The sequence below is a fragment of the Zootoca vivipara genome, chromosome 15, assembly GCF_965207765.1.
Source record: "Zootoca vivipara chromosome 15, rZooViv2.hap1.1, whole genome shotgun sequence".
NCBI classification, from domain to species: domain Eukaryota; kingdom Metazoa; phylum Chordata; class Lepidosauria; order Squamata; family Lacertidae; genus Zootoca; species Zootoca vivipara.
In genome coordinates this window covers 1,901,250-1,915,396 of record NC_142598.1, presented here as the reverse complement: position 1 = coordinate 1,915,396, position 14,147 = coordinate 1,901,250, and positions in this window count along the sequence as shown.

The window sequence follows — 14,147 nt, the reverse complement described above, 5'->3', positions numbered from 1 at the left end:
ACACTCCAACAATGTTTTCTGCTTCAATTTGGGTCATTTCACAAAGGTGCTCATTTATTGAGTGAATATGCAGTTCTACTCAAGAGTAAGCAACTAAGCGAAATAAAGCCATGGAACGCTTATTTGCCTTTTTTCTATGCATTCTGACACTCCACCAATGTGTTTTGCTTTAATTTGATTCATTTTACAAAGATGCTTATTTCTGGCGTGAACATGCAGTTCTACTCAAGAGTAAGCAAGTAAGCGAAATAAGGCATGGAACGCTTATTTGCCTTCTATCTATGCATTCTGACACTCCAACAATGTTTTCTGCTTCAATTTGGGTCATTTCACAAAGGTGCTCATTTCTTGAGTGAATATGCAGTTCTACTCAAGAGTAAGCAACTAAGCGAAATAAAGCCATGGAACGCTTATTTGCCTTCTATCTATGCATTCTGACACTCCAACAATGTTTTCTGCTTCAATTTGGCTCATTTTACAAAGATGCTTATTTCTGGCGTGAACATGCAGTTCTACTCAAGAGTAAGCAAGTAAGCGAAATAAAGCCATGGAACGCTTATTTGCCTTCGATCTATGCATTCTGACACTCCAACAATGTTTTCTGCTTCAATTTGGCTCATTTTACAAAGATGCTTATTTCTGGCGTGAACATGCAGTTCTACTCAAGAGTAAGCAACTAAGCGAAATAAAGCCATAGAACGCTTATTTGCCTTCTATCTATGCATTCTGACACTCCAACAATGTTTTCTGCTTCAATTTGGCTCATTTTACAAAGATGCTTATTTCTGGCGTGAACATGCAGTTCTACTCAAGAGTAAGCAACTAAGCGAAATAAAGCCACGGAACGCTTATTTGCCTTCTATCTATGCATTCTGACACTCCAACAATGTTTTCTGCTTCAATTTGGCTCATTTTACAAAGATGCTTATTTCTGGCGTGAACATGCAGTTCTACTCAAGAGTAAGCAACTAAGCGAGATAAAGCCATAGAACGCTTATTTGCCTTCTATCTATGCATTCTGACACTCCACCAATGTGTTTTGCTTCAATTTGACTCATTTTACAAAGATGCTTATTTCTGGAGTGAACATGCAGTTCTACTCAAGAGTAAGCAACTAAGCGAAATAAAGCCATGGAACGCTTATTTGCCTTCTATCTATGCATTCTGACACTCCAACAATGTTTTCTGCTTCAATATGGCTCATTTTACAAAGATGCGTATTTCTGGCGTGAATATGCAGTTCTACTCAAGAGTAAGCAACTAAGCGAAATAAAGCCATGGAACGCTTATTTGCCTTCTATCTATGCATTCCGACTCTCCACCAATGTTTTCTGCTTCATTTTGGTTCATTTTACAATGATGCTTATTTCTGGCGTGAACATGCAGTTCTACTCAAGAGTAAGCAACTAAGCGAAATAAAGCCATGGAACGCTTATTTGCCTTCGATCTATGCATTCTGACACTCCAACAATGTGTTCTGCTTCAATTTGGCTCATTTTACAAAGATCCTTATTTCTGGCGTGATCATGCAGTTCTACTCAAGAGTAAGCAACTAAGCGAAATAAAGCCATGGAACGCTTATTTGCCTTCTATCTATGCATTCTGACACTCCAACAATGTTTTCTGCTTCAATTTGGCTCATTTTACAAAGATGCTTATTTCTGGCGTGAACATGCAGTTCTACTCAAGAGTAAGCAACTAAGCGAAGTAAAGCCATGGAACGCTTATTTGCCTTCTATCTATGCATTCTGACACTCCAACAATGTTTTCTGCTTCAATTTGGCTCATTTTACAAAGATGCTTATTTCTGGCGTGAACATGCAGTTCTACTCAAGAGTAAGCAACTAAGTGAAATAAAGCCATAGAACGCTTATTTACATTCTATCTATGCATTCTGACACTCCACCAATTTTTTCTGCTTCAATTTGACTCATTTTAAAAAGATGCTTATTTCTGGAGTGAACATGCAGTTCTACTCAAGAGTAAGCAAGCGAAATAAAGCCATGGAAAACGCTTATTTGCCTTCTATCTATGCATTCTGACACTCCAAACAATGTTTTCTGCTTCAATTTGGGTCATTTCACAAAGGTGCTCATTTCTTGAGTGAATATGCAGTTCTACTCAAGAGTAAGCAACTAAGCGAAATAAAGCCATGGAACGCTTATTTGCCTTCTATCTATGCATTCTGACACTCCAACAATGTTTTCTGCTTCATTTTGGCTCATTTTACAAAGATGCTTATTTCTGGCGTGAACATGCAGTTCTACACAAGAGTAAGCAACTAAGCGAAATAAAGCCATAGAACGCTTATTTGCCTTCTATCTATGCATTCTGACACTCCAACAATGTGTTTTGCTTCACTTTGACTCATTTTACAAAGATGCTTCTTTCTGGAGTGAACATGCAGTTCTACTCAAGAGTAAGCAACTAAGCGAAATAAAGCCATGGAACGCTTATTTGCCTTCTATCTATGCATTCTGACACTCCAACAATGTTTTCTGCTTCATTTTGGCTCATTTTACAAAGATGCTTATTTCTGGCGTGAACATGCAGTTCTACTCAAGAGTAAGCAACTAAGCGAAATAAAGCCATGGAACGCTTATTTGCCTTCTATCTATGCATTCTGACACTCCAACAATGTTTTCTGCTTCAATTTGGCTCATTTTACAAAGATGCTTATTTCTGGCGTGAACATGCAGTTCTACTCAAGAGTAAGCAACTAAGCGAAATAAAGCCATGGAACGCTTATTTGCCTTCTATCTATGCATTCTGACACTCCAACAATGTTTTCTGCTTCAATTTGGCTCATTTTACAAAGATGCTTATTTCTGGCGTGAACATGCAGTTCTACTCAAGAGTAAGCAACTATGTGAAATAAAGCCATGGAACGCTTATTTGCCTTCTATCTATGCATTCTGACACTCCAACAATGTTTTCTGCTTCAATTTGGCTCATTTTACAAAGATGCTTATTTCTGGCGTGAACATGCAGTTCTACTCAAGAGTAAGCAACTAAGCGAAACAAAGCCATAGAACGCTTATTTGCCTTCTATCTATGCATTCTGACACTCCAACAATGTTTTCTGCTTCAATTTGGCTCATTTTACAAAGATGCTTATTTCTGGCGTGAACATGCAGTTCTACTCAAGAGTAAGGAACTAAGCGAAATAAAGCCACGGAACGCTTATTTGCCTTCTATCTATGCATTCTGACACTCCAACAATGTTTTCTGCTTCAATTTGGCTCATTTTACAAAGATGCTTATTTCTGGCGTGAATATGCAGTTCTACTCAAGAGTAAGCAACTAAGCGAAATAAAGCCATGGAACGCTTATTTGCCTTCTATCTATGCATTCTGACACTCCAACAATGTTTTCTGCTTCAATTTGGCTCATTTTACAAAGATGCTTATTTCTGGCGTGAATATGCAGTTCTACTCAAGAGTAAGCAACTAAGCGAAATAAAGCCATGGAACGCTTATTTGCCTTCTATCTATGCATTCCGACTCTCCACCAATGTTTTCTGCTTCATTTTGGTTCATTTTACAATGATGCTTATTTCTGGCGTGAACATGCAGTTCTACTCAAGAGTAAGCAACTAAGCGAAATAAAGCCATGGAACGCTTATTTGCCTTCGATCTATGCATTCTGACATTCCAACAATGTGTTCTGCTTCAATTTGGCTCATTTTACAAAGATCCTTATTTCTGGCGTGAACATGCAGTTCTACTCAAGAGTAAGCAACTAAGCGAAATAAAGCCATGGAACGCTTATTTGCCTTCTATCTATGCATTCTGACACTCCAACAATGTTTTCTGCTTCAATTTGGCTCATTTTACAAAGATGCTTATTTCTGGCGTGAACATGCAGTTCTACTCAAGAGTAAGCAACTAAGCGAAGTAAAGCCATGGAACGCTTATTTGCCTTCTATCTATGCATTCTGACACTCCAACAATGTTTTCTGCTTCAATTTGGCTCATTTTACAAAGATGCTTATTTCTGGCGTGAACATGCAGTTCTACTCAAGAGTAAGCAACTAAGTGAAATAAAGCCATAGAACGCTTATTTACATTCTATCTATGCATTCTGACACTCCACCAATTTTTTCTGCTTCAATTTGGCTCATTTTACAAAGATGCTTATTTCTGGAGTGAACATGCAGTTCTACTCAAGAGTAAGCAAGCGAAATAAAGCCATGGAAAACGCTTATTTGCCTTCTATCTATGCATTCTGACACTCCAAACAATGTTTTCTGCTTCAATTTGGCTCATTTTACAAAGATGCTTATTTCTGGCGTGAACATGCAGTTCTACTCAAGAGTAAGCAACTAAGCGAAATAAAGCCATGGAACGCTTATTTGCCTTCTATCTATGCATTCTGACACTCCAACAATGTTTTCTGCTTCAATTTGGCTCATTTTACAAAGATGCTTATTTCTGGCGTGAACATGCAGTTCTACTCAAGAGTAAGCAACTAAGCGAAATAAAGCCATGGAACGCTTATTTGCCTTCTATCTATGCATTCTGACACTCCAACAATGTTTTCTGCTTCAATTTGGCTCATTTTACAAAGATGCTTATTTCTGGCGTGAACATGCAGTTCTACTCAAGAGTAAGCAACTATGTGAAATAAAGCCATGGAACGCTTATTTGCCTTCTATCTATGCATTCTGACACTCCAACAATGTTTTCTGCTTCAATTTGGCTCATTTTACAAAGATGCTTATTTCTGGCGTGAACATGCAGTTCTACTCAAGAGTAAGCAACTAAGCGAAACAAAGCCATAGAACGCTTATTTGCCTTCTATCTATGCATTCTGACACTCCAACAATGTTTTCTGCTTCAATTTGGCTCATTTTACAAAGATGCTTATTTCTGGCGTGAACATGCAGTTCTACTCAAGAGTAAGGAACTAAGCGAAATAAAGCCACGGAACGCTTATTTGCCTTCTATCTATGCATTCTGACACTCCAACAATGTTTTCTGCTTCAATTTGGCTCATTTTACAAAGATGCTTATTTCTGGCGTGAATATGCAGTTCTACTCAAGAGTAAGCAACTAAGCGAAATAAAGCCATGGAACGCTTATTTGCCTTCTATCTATGCATTCTGACACTCCAACAATGTTTTCTGCTTCAATTTGGCTCATTTTACAAAGATGCTTATTTCTGGCGTGAATATGCAGTTCTACTCAAGAGTAAGCAACTAAGCGAAATAAAGCCATGGAACGCTTATTTGCCTTCTACCTATGCATTCCGACTCTCCACCAATGTTTTCTGCTTCATTTTGGTTCATTTTACAATGATGCTTCTTTCTGGCGTGAACATGCAGTTCTACTCAAGAGTAAGCAACTAAGCGAAATAAAGCCATGGAACGCTTATTTGCCTTCGATCTATGCATTCTGACACTCCAACAATGTGTTCTGCTTCAATTTGGCTCATTTTACAAAGATCCTTATTTCTGGCGTGAACATGCAGTTCTACTCAAGAGTAAGCAACTAAGCGAAATAAAGCCATGGAACGCTTATTTGCCTTCTATCTATGCATTCTGACACTCCAACAATGTTTTCTGCTTCAATTTGGCTCATTTTACAAAGATGCTTATTTCTGGCGTGAACATGCAGTTCTACTCAAGAGTAAGCAACTAAGCGAAGTAAAGCCATGGAACGCTTATTTGCCTTCTATCTATGCATTCTGACACTCCAACAATGTTTTCTGCTTCAATTTGGCTCATTTTACAAAGATGCTTATTTCTGGCGTGAACATGCAGTTCTACTCAAGAGTAAGCAACTAAGTGAAATAAAGCCATAGAACGCTTATTTACATTCTATCTATGCATTCTGACACTCCACCAATTTTTTCTGCTTCAATTTGGCTCATTTTACAAAGATGCTTATTTCTGGAGTGAACATGCAGTTCTACTCAAGAGTAAGCAAGCGAAATAAAGCCATGGAAAACGCTTATTTGCCTTCTATCTATGCATTCTGACACTCCAAACAATGTTTTCTGCTTCAATTTGGCTCATTTTACAAAGATGCTTATTTCTGGCGTGAACATGCAGTTCTACTCAAGAGTAAGCAACTAAGCGAAACAAAGCCATAGAACGCTTATTTGCCTTCTATCTATGCATTCTGACACTCCAACAATGTTTTCTGCTTCAATTTGGCTCATTTTACAAAGATGCTTATTTCTGGCGTGAACATGCAGTTCTACTCAAGAGTAAGCAACTAAGCGAAATAAAGCCACGGAACGCTTATTTGCCTTCTATCTATGCATTCTGACACTCCAACAATGTTTTCTGCTTCAATTTGGCTCATTTTACAAAGATGCTTATTTCTGGCGTGAATATGCAGTTCTACTCAAGAGTAAGCAACTATGCGAAATAAAGCCATGGAACGCTTATTTGCCTTCTATCTATGCATTCTGACTCTCCACCAATGTTTTCTGCTTCATTTTGGCTCATTTTACAAAGATGCTTATTTCTGGCGTGAACATGCAGTTCTACTCAAGAGTAAGCAACTAAGCGAAATAAAGCCATGGAACGCTTATTTGCCTTCCATCTATGCATTCTGACACTCCAACAATGTGTTCTGCTTCAATTTGGCTCATTTTACAAAGATGCTTATTTCTAGCGTGAACATGCAGTTCTACTCAAGAGTAAGCAACTAAGCGAAATAAAGCCATGGAACGCTTATTTGCCTTCTATCTATGCATTCTGACACTCCAACAATGTTTTCTGCTTCAATTTGGCTCATTTTACAAAGATGCTTATTTCTGGCGTGAACATGCAGTTCTACTCAAGAGTAAGCAACTAAGCGAAATAAAGCCATGGAACGCTTATTTGCCTTCTATCTATGCATTCTGACACTCCAACAATGTTTTCTGCTTCAATTTGGCTCATTTTACAAAGATGCTTATTTCTGGCGTGAACATGCAGTTCTACTCAAGAGTAAGCAACTAAGCGAAATAAAGCCATAGAACGCTTATTTACATTCTATCTATGCATTCTGACACTCCACCAATGTGTTCTGCTTCAATTTGACTCATTTTACAAAGATGCTTATTTCTGGAGTGAACATGCAGTTCTACTCAAGAGTAAGCAAGTAAGCGAAATAAAGCCATGGAACGCTTATTTGCCTTCTATCTATGCATTCTGACACTCCAACAATGTTTTCTGCTTCAATTTGGGTCATTTCACAAAGGTGCTCATTTCTTGAGTGAATATGCAGTTCTACTCAAGAGTAAGCAACTAAGCGAAATAAAGCCATGGAACGCTTATTTGCCTTCTATCTATGCATTCTGACACTCCAACAATGTTTTCTGCTTCATTTTGGCTCATTTTACAAAGATGCTTATTTCTGGCGTGAACATGCAGTTCTACTCAAGAGTAAGCAAGTAAGCGAAATAAAGCCATAGAACGCTTATTTGCCTTCTATCTATGCATTCTGACACTCCAACAATGTGTTTTGCTTCACTTTGACTCATTTTACAAAGGTGCTTATTCCTGGAGTGAATATGCAGTTCTACTCAAGAGTAAGCAACTAAGCGAAATAAAGCCATGGAACGCTTATTTGCCTTCTATCTATGCATTCTGACACTCCACCAATGTGTTTTGCTTCAATTTGACTCATTTTACAAAGATGCTTATTTCTGGAGTGAACATGCAGTTCTACTCAAGAGTAAGCAACTAAGCGAAATAAAGCCATGGAACGCTTATTTGCCTTCTATCTATGCATTCTGACACTCCAACAATGTGTTCTGCTTCAATTTGACTCATTTTACAAAGATGCTTATTTCTGGAGTGAACATGCAGTTCTACTCAAGAGTAAGCAACTAAGCGAAATAAAGCCATGGAACGCTTATTTGCCTTCTATCTATGCATTCTGACACTCCAACAATGTTTTCTGCTTCAATTTGGCTCATTTTACAAAGATGCTTATTTCTGGCGTGAACATGCAGTTCTACTCAAGAGTAAGCAACTAAGCGAAATAAAGCCATGGAACGCTTATTTGCCTTCTATCTATGCATTCTGACACTCCAACAATGTTTTCTGCTTCAATTTGGCTCATTTTACAAAGATGCTTATTCCTGGCGTGAACATGCAGTTCCACTCAAGAGTAAGCAACTAAGCGAAATAAAGCCATGGAACGCTAATTTGCCTTCTATCTATGCATTCTGACACTCCACCAATGTGTTCTGCTTCAATTTGACTCATTTTACAAAGATGCTTATTTCTGGAGTGAACATGCAGTTCTACTCAAGAGTAAGCAACTAAGCGAAATAAAGCCATGGAACGCTTATTTGCCTTCTATCTATGCATTCTGACACTCCAACAATGTTTTCTGCTTCAATTTGGCTCATTTTACAAAGATGCTTATTTCTGGCGTGAACATGCAGTTCTACTCAAGAGTAAGCAACTAAGCGAAATAAAGCCATGGAACGCTTATTTACATTCTATCTATGCATTCTGACACTCCACCAATGTGTTTTGCTTCAATTTGACTCATTTTACAAAGATGCTTATTTCTGGAGTGAACATGCAGTTCTACTCAAGAGTAAGCAACTAAGCGAAATAAAGCCATGGAACGCTTATTTGCCTTCCATCTATGCATTCTGACACTCCAACAATGTGTTTTGCTTCACTTTGACTCATTTTACAAAGGTGCTTATTCCTGGAGTGAATATGCAGTTCTACTCAAGAGTAAGCAACTAAGCGAAATAAAGCCATGGAACGCTTATTTGCCTTCTATCTATGCATTCTGACACTCCACCAATGTTTTCTGCTTCAATTTGGCTCATTTTACAAAGATGCTTATTTCTGGAGTGAACATGCAGTTCTACTCAAGAGTAAGCAAGTAAGCGAAATAAAGCCATGGAACGCTTATTTGCCTTCTATCTATGCATTCTGACACTCCAACAATGTTTTCTGCTTCATTTTGGCTCATTTTACAAAGATGCTTATTTCTGGCGTGAACATGCAGTTCTACTCAAGAGTAAGCAACTAAGCGAAATAAAGCCATGGAACGCTTATTTGCCTTCGATCTATGCATTCTGACACTCCAACAATGTGTTCTGCTTCAATTTGGCTCATTTTACAAAGATGCTTATTTCTGGCGTGAACATGCAGTTCTACTCAAGAGTAAGCAACTAAGCGAAATAAAGCCATGGAACACTTATTTGCCTTCGATCTATGCATTCTGACACTCCAACAATGTTTTCTGCTTCAATTTGGCTCATTTTACAAAGATGCTTATTTCTGGCGTGAACATGCAGTTCTACTCAAGAGTAAGCAACTAAGCGAAATAAAGCCATGGAACGCTTATTTGCCTTCTATCTATGCATTCTGACACTCCAACAATGTTTTCTGCTTCAATTTGGCTCATTTTACAAAGATGCTTATTTCTGGCGTGAACATGCAGTTCTACTCAAGAGTAAGCAACTAAGCGAAATAAAGCCATGGAACGCTTATTTGCCTTCTATCTATGCATTCTGACACTCCAACAATGTTTTCTGCTTCATTTTGGCTCATTTTACAAAGATGCTTATTTCTGGCGTGAACATGCAGTTCTACTCAAGAGTAAGCAACTAAGCGAAATAAAGCCATAGAACGCTTATTTGCCTTCTATCTATGCATTCTGACACTCCAACAATGTTTTCTGCTTCAATTTGGGTCATTTCACAAAGGTGCTCATTTCTTGAGTGAATATGCAGTTCTACTCAAGAGTAAGCAACTCAGCCAAATAAAGCCATGGAACGCTTATTTGCCTTTTATCTATGCATTCTGACTCTCCACCAATGTTTTCTGCTTCATTTTGGCTCATTTTACAAAGATGCTTATTTCTGGCGTGAACATGCAGTTCTACTCAAGAGTAAGCAACTAAGCGAAATAAAGCCATGGAACGCTTATTTGCCTTCGATCTATGCATTCTGACACTCCAACAATGTGTTCTGCTTCAATTTGGCTCATTTTACAAAGATGCTTATTTCTGGCATGAACATGCAGTTCTACTCAAGAGTAAGCAACTAAGCGAAATAAAGCCATAGAACGCTTATTTGCCTTCTATCTATGCATTCTGACACTCCAACAATGTTTTCTGCTTCAATTTGGCTCATTTTACAAAGATGCTTATTTCTGGCGTGAACATGCAATTCTACTCAAGAGTAAGCAACTAAGCGAAATAAAGCCATGGAACGCTTATTTGCCTTCTATCTATGCATTCTGACACTCCAACAATGTTTTCTGCTTCAATTTGAGTCATTTTACAAAGATGCTTATTTCTGGCGTGAACATGCAGTTCTACTCAAGAGTAAGCAACTAAGCGAAATAAAGCCATAGAACGCTTATTTACATTCTATCTATGCATTCTGACACTCCACCAATGTGTTCTGCTTCAATTTGACTCATTTTACAAAGATGCTTATTTCTGAAGTGAACATGCAGTTCTACTCAAGAGTAAGCAAGTAAGCGAAATAAAGCCATGGAACGCTTATTTGCCTTCTATCTATGCATTCTGACACTCCAACAATGTGTTCTGCTTCAATTTGACTCATTTTACAAAGATGCTTATTTCTGGAGTGAACATGCAGTTCTACTCAAGAGTAAGCAACTAAGCGAAATAAAGCCATGGAACGCTTATTTGCCTTCTATCTATGCATTCTGACACTCCAACAATGTGTTTTGCTTCACTTTGACTCATTTTACAAAGGTGCTTATTCCTGGAGTGAATATGCAGTTCTACTCAAGAGTAAGCAACTAAGCGAAATAAAGCCATGGAACGCTTATTTGCCTTCTATCTATGCATTCTGACACTCCACCAATGTGTTTTGCTTCAATTTGACTCATTTTACAAAGATGCTTATTTCTGGAGTGATCATGCAGTTCTACTCAAGAGTAAGCAAGTAAGCGAAATAAAGCCATGGAACGCTTATTTGCCTTCTATCTATGCATTCTGACACTCCAACAATGTTTTCTGCTTCAATTTGGGTCATTTCACAAAGGTGCTCATTTCTTGAGTGAATATGCAGTTCTACTCAAGAGTAAGCAACTCAGCCACATAAAGCCATGGAACGCTTATTTGCCTTCTATCTATGCATTCTGACTCTCCACCAATGTTTTCTGCTTCATTTTGGCTCATTTTACAAAGATGTTTATTTCTGGCGTGAACATGCAGTTCTACTCAAGAGTAAGCAACTAAGCGAAATAAAGCCATGGAACGCTTATTTGCCTTCGATCTATGCATTCTGACACTCCAACAATGTGTTCTGCTTCAATTTGGCTCATTTTACAAAGATGCTTATTTCTGGCGTGAACATGCAGTTCTACTCAAGAGTAAGCAACTAAGCGAAATAAAGCCATGGAACGCTTATTTGCCTTCTATCTATGCATTCTGACACTCCAACAATGTTTTCTGCTTCAATTTGGCTCATTTTACAAAGATGCTTATTTCTGGCGTGAACATGCAATTCTACTCAAGAGTAAGCAACTAAGCGAAATAAAGCCATGGAACGCTTATTTGCCTTCTATCTATGCATTCTGACACTCCAACAATGTTTTCTGCTTCAATTTGAGTCATTTTACAAAGATGCTTATTTCTGGCGTGAACATGCAGTTCTACTCAAGAGTAAGCAACTAAGCGAAATAAAGCCATAGAACGCTTATTTACATTCTATCTATGCATTCTGACACTCCACCAATGTGTTCTGCTTCAATTTGACTCATTTTACAAAGATGCTTATTTCTGGAGTGAACATGCAGTTCTACTCAAGAGTAAGCAAGTAAGCGAAATAAAGCCATGGAACGCTTATTTGCCTTCTATCTATGCATTCTGACACTCCAACAATGTGTTTTGCTTCAATTTGACTCATTTTACAAAGATGCTTATTTCTGGAGTGAACATGCAGTTCTACTCAAGAGTAAGCAACTAAGCGAAATAAAGCCATGGAACGCTTATTTGCCTTCTATCTATGCATTCTGACACGCCAACAATGTTTTCTGCTTCAATTTGGCTCATTTTACAAAGATGCTTATTTCTGGAGTGAACATGCAGTTCTACTCAAGAGTAAGCAAGTAAGCGAAATAAAGCCATGGAACGCTTATTTGCCTTCTATCTATGCATTCTGACACTCCACCAATGTGTTCTGCTTCAATTTGACTCATTTTACAAAGATGCTTATTTCTGGAGTGAACATGCAGTTCTACTCAAGAGTAAGCAACTAAGCGAAATAAAGCCATGGAACGCTTATTTGCCTTCTATCTATGCATTCTGACACTCCAACAATGTTTTCTGCTTCAATTTGGCTCATTTTACAAAGATGCTTATTTCTGGCGTGAACATGCAGTTCTACTCAAGAGTAAGCAACTAAGCGAAATAAAGCCATGGAACGCTTATTTACATTCTATCTATGCATTCTGACACTCCACCAATGTGTTTTGCTTCAATTTGACTCATTTTACAAAGATGCTTATTTCTGGAGTGAACATGCAGTTCTACTCAAGAGTAAGCAACTAAGCGAAATAAAGCCATGGAACGCTTATTTGCCTTCCATCTATGCATTCTGACACTCCAACAATGTGTTTTGCTTCACTTTGACTCATTTTACAAAGGTGCTTATTCCTGGAGTGAATATGCAGTTCTACTCAAGAGTAAGCAACTAAGCGAAATAAAGCCATGGAACGCTTATTTGCCTTCTATCTATGCATTCTGACACTCCACCAATGTTTTCTGCTTCAATTTGGCTCATTTTACAAAGATGCTTATTTCTGGAGTGAACATGCAGTTCTACTCAAGAGTAAGCAAGTAAGCGAAATAAAGCCATGGAACGCTTATTTGCCTTCTATCTATGCATTCTGACACTCCAACAATGTTTTCTGCTTCATTTTGGCTCATTTTACAAAGATGCTTATTTCTGGCGTGAACATGCAGTTCTACTCAAGAGTAAGCAACTAAGCGAAATAAAGCCATGGAACGCTTATTTGCCTTCGATCTATGCATTCTGACACTCCAACAATGTGTTCTGCTTCAATTTGGCTCATTTTACAAAGATGCTTATTTCTGGCGTGAACATGCAGTTCTACTCAAGAGTAAGCAACTAAGCGAAATAAAGCCATGGAACGCTTATTTGCCTTCTATCTATGCATTCTGACACTCCAACAATGTTTTCTGCTTCAATTTGGCTCATTTTACAAAGATGCTTATTTCTGGCGTGAACATGCAGTTCTACTCAAGAGTAAGCAACTAAGCGAAATAAAGCCATGGAACGCTTATTTGCCTTCTATCTATGCATTCTGACACTCCAACAATGTTTTCTGCTTCAATTTGGCTCATTTTACAAAGATGCTTATTCCTGGCGTGAACATGCAGTTCTACTCAAGAGTAAGCAACTAAGCGAAATAAAGCCATGGAACGCTTATTTGCCTTCTATCTATGCATTCTGACACTCCACCAATGTGTTCTGCTTCAATTTGACTCATTTTACAAAGATGCTTATTTCTGGAGTGAACATGCAGTTCTACTCAAGAGTAAGCAACTAAGCGAAATAAAGCCATGGAACGCTTATTTGCCTTCTATCTATGCATTCTGACACTCCAACAATGTTTTCTGCTTCAATTTGGCTCATTTTACAAAGATGCTTATTTCTGGCGTGAACATGCAGTTCTACTCAAGAGTAAGCAACTAAGCGAAATAAAGCCATGGAACGCTTATTTACATTCTATCTATGCATTCTGACACTCCACCAATGTGTTTTGCTTCAATTTGACTCATTTTACAAAGATGCTTATTTCTGGAGTGAACATGCAGTTCTACTCAAGAGTAAGCAACTAAGCGAAATAAAGCCATGGAACGCTTATTTGCCTTCCATCTATGCATTCTGACACTCCAACAATGTGTTTTGCTTCACTTTGACTCATTTTACAAAGGTGCTTATTCCTGGAGTGAATATGCAGTTCTACTCAAGAGTAAGCAACTAAGCGAAATAAAGCCATGGAACGCTTATTTGCCTTCTATCTATGCATTCTGACACTCCACCAATGTTTTCTGCTTCAATTTGGCTCATTTTACAAAGATGCTTATTTCTGGAGTGAACATGCAGTTCTACTCAAGAGTAAGCAAGTAAGCGAAATAAAGCCATGGAACGCTTATTTGCCTTCTATC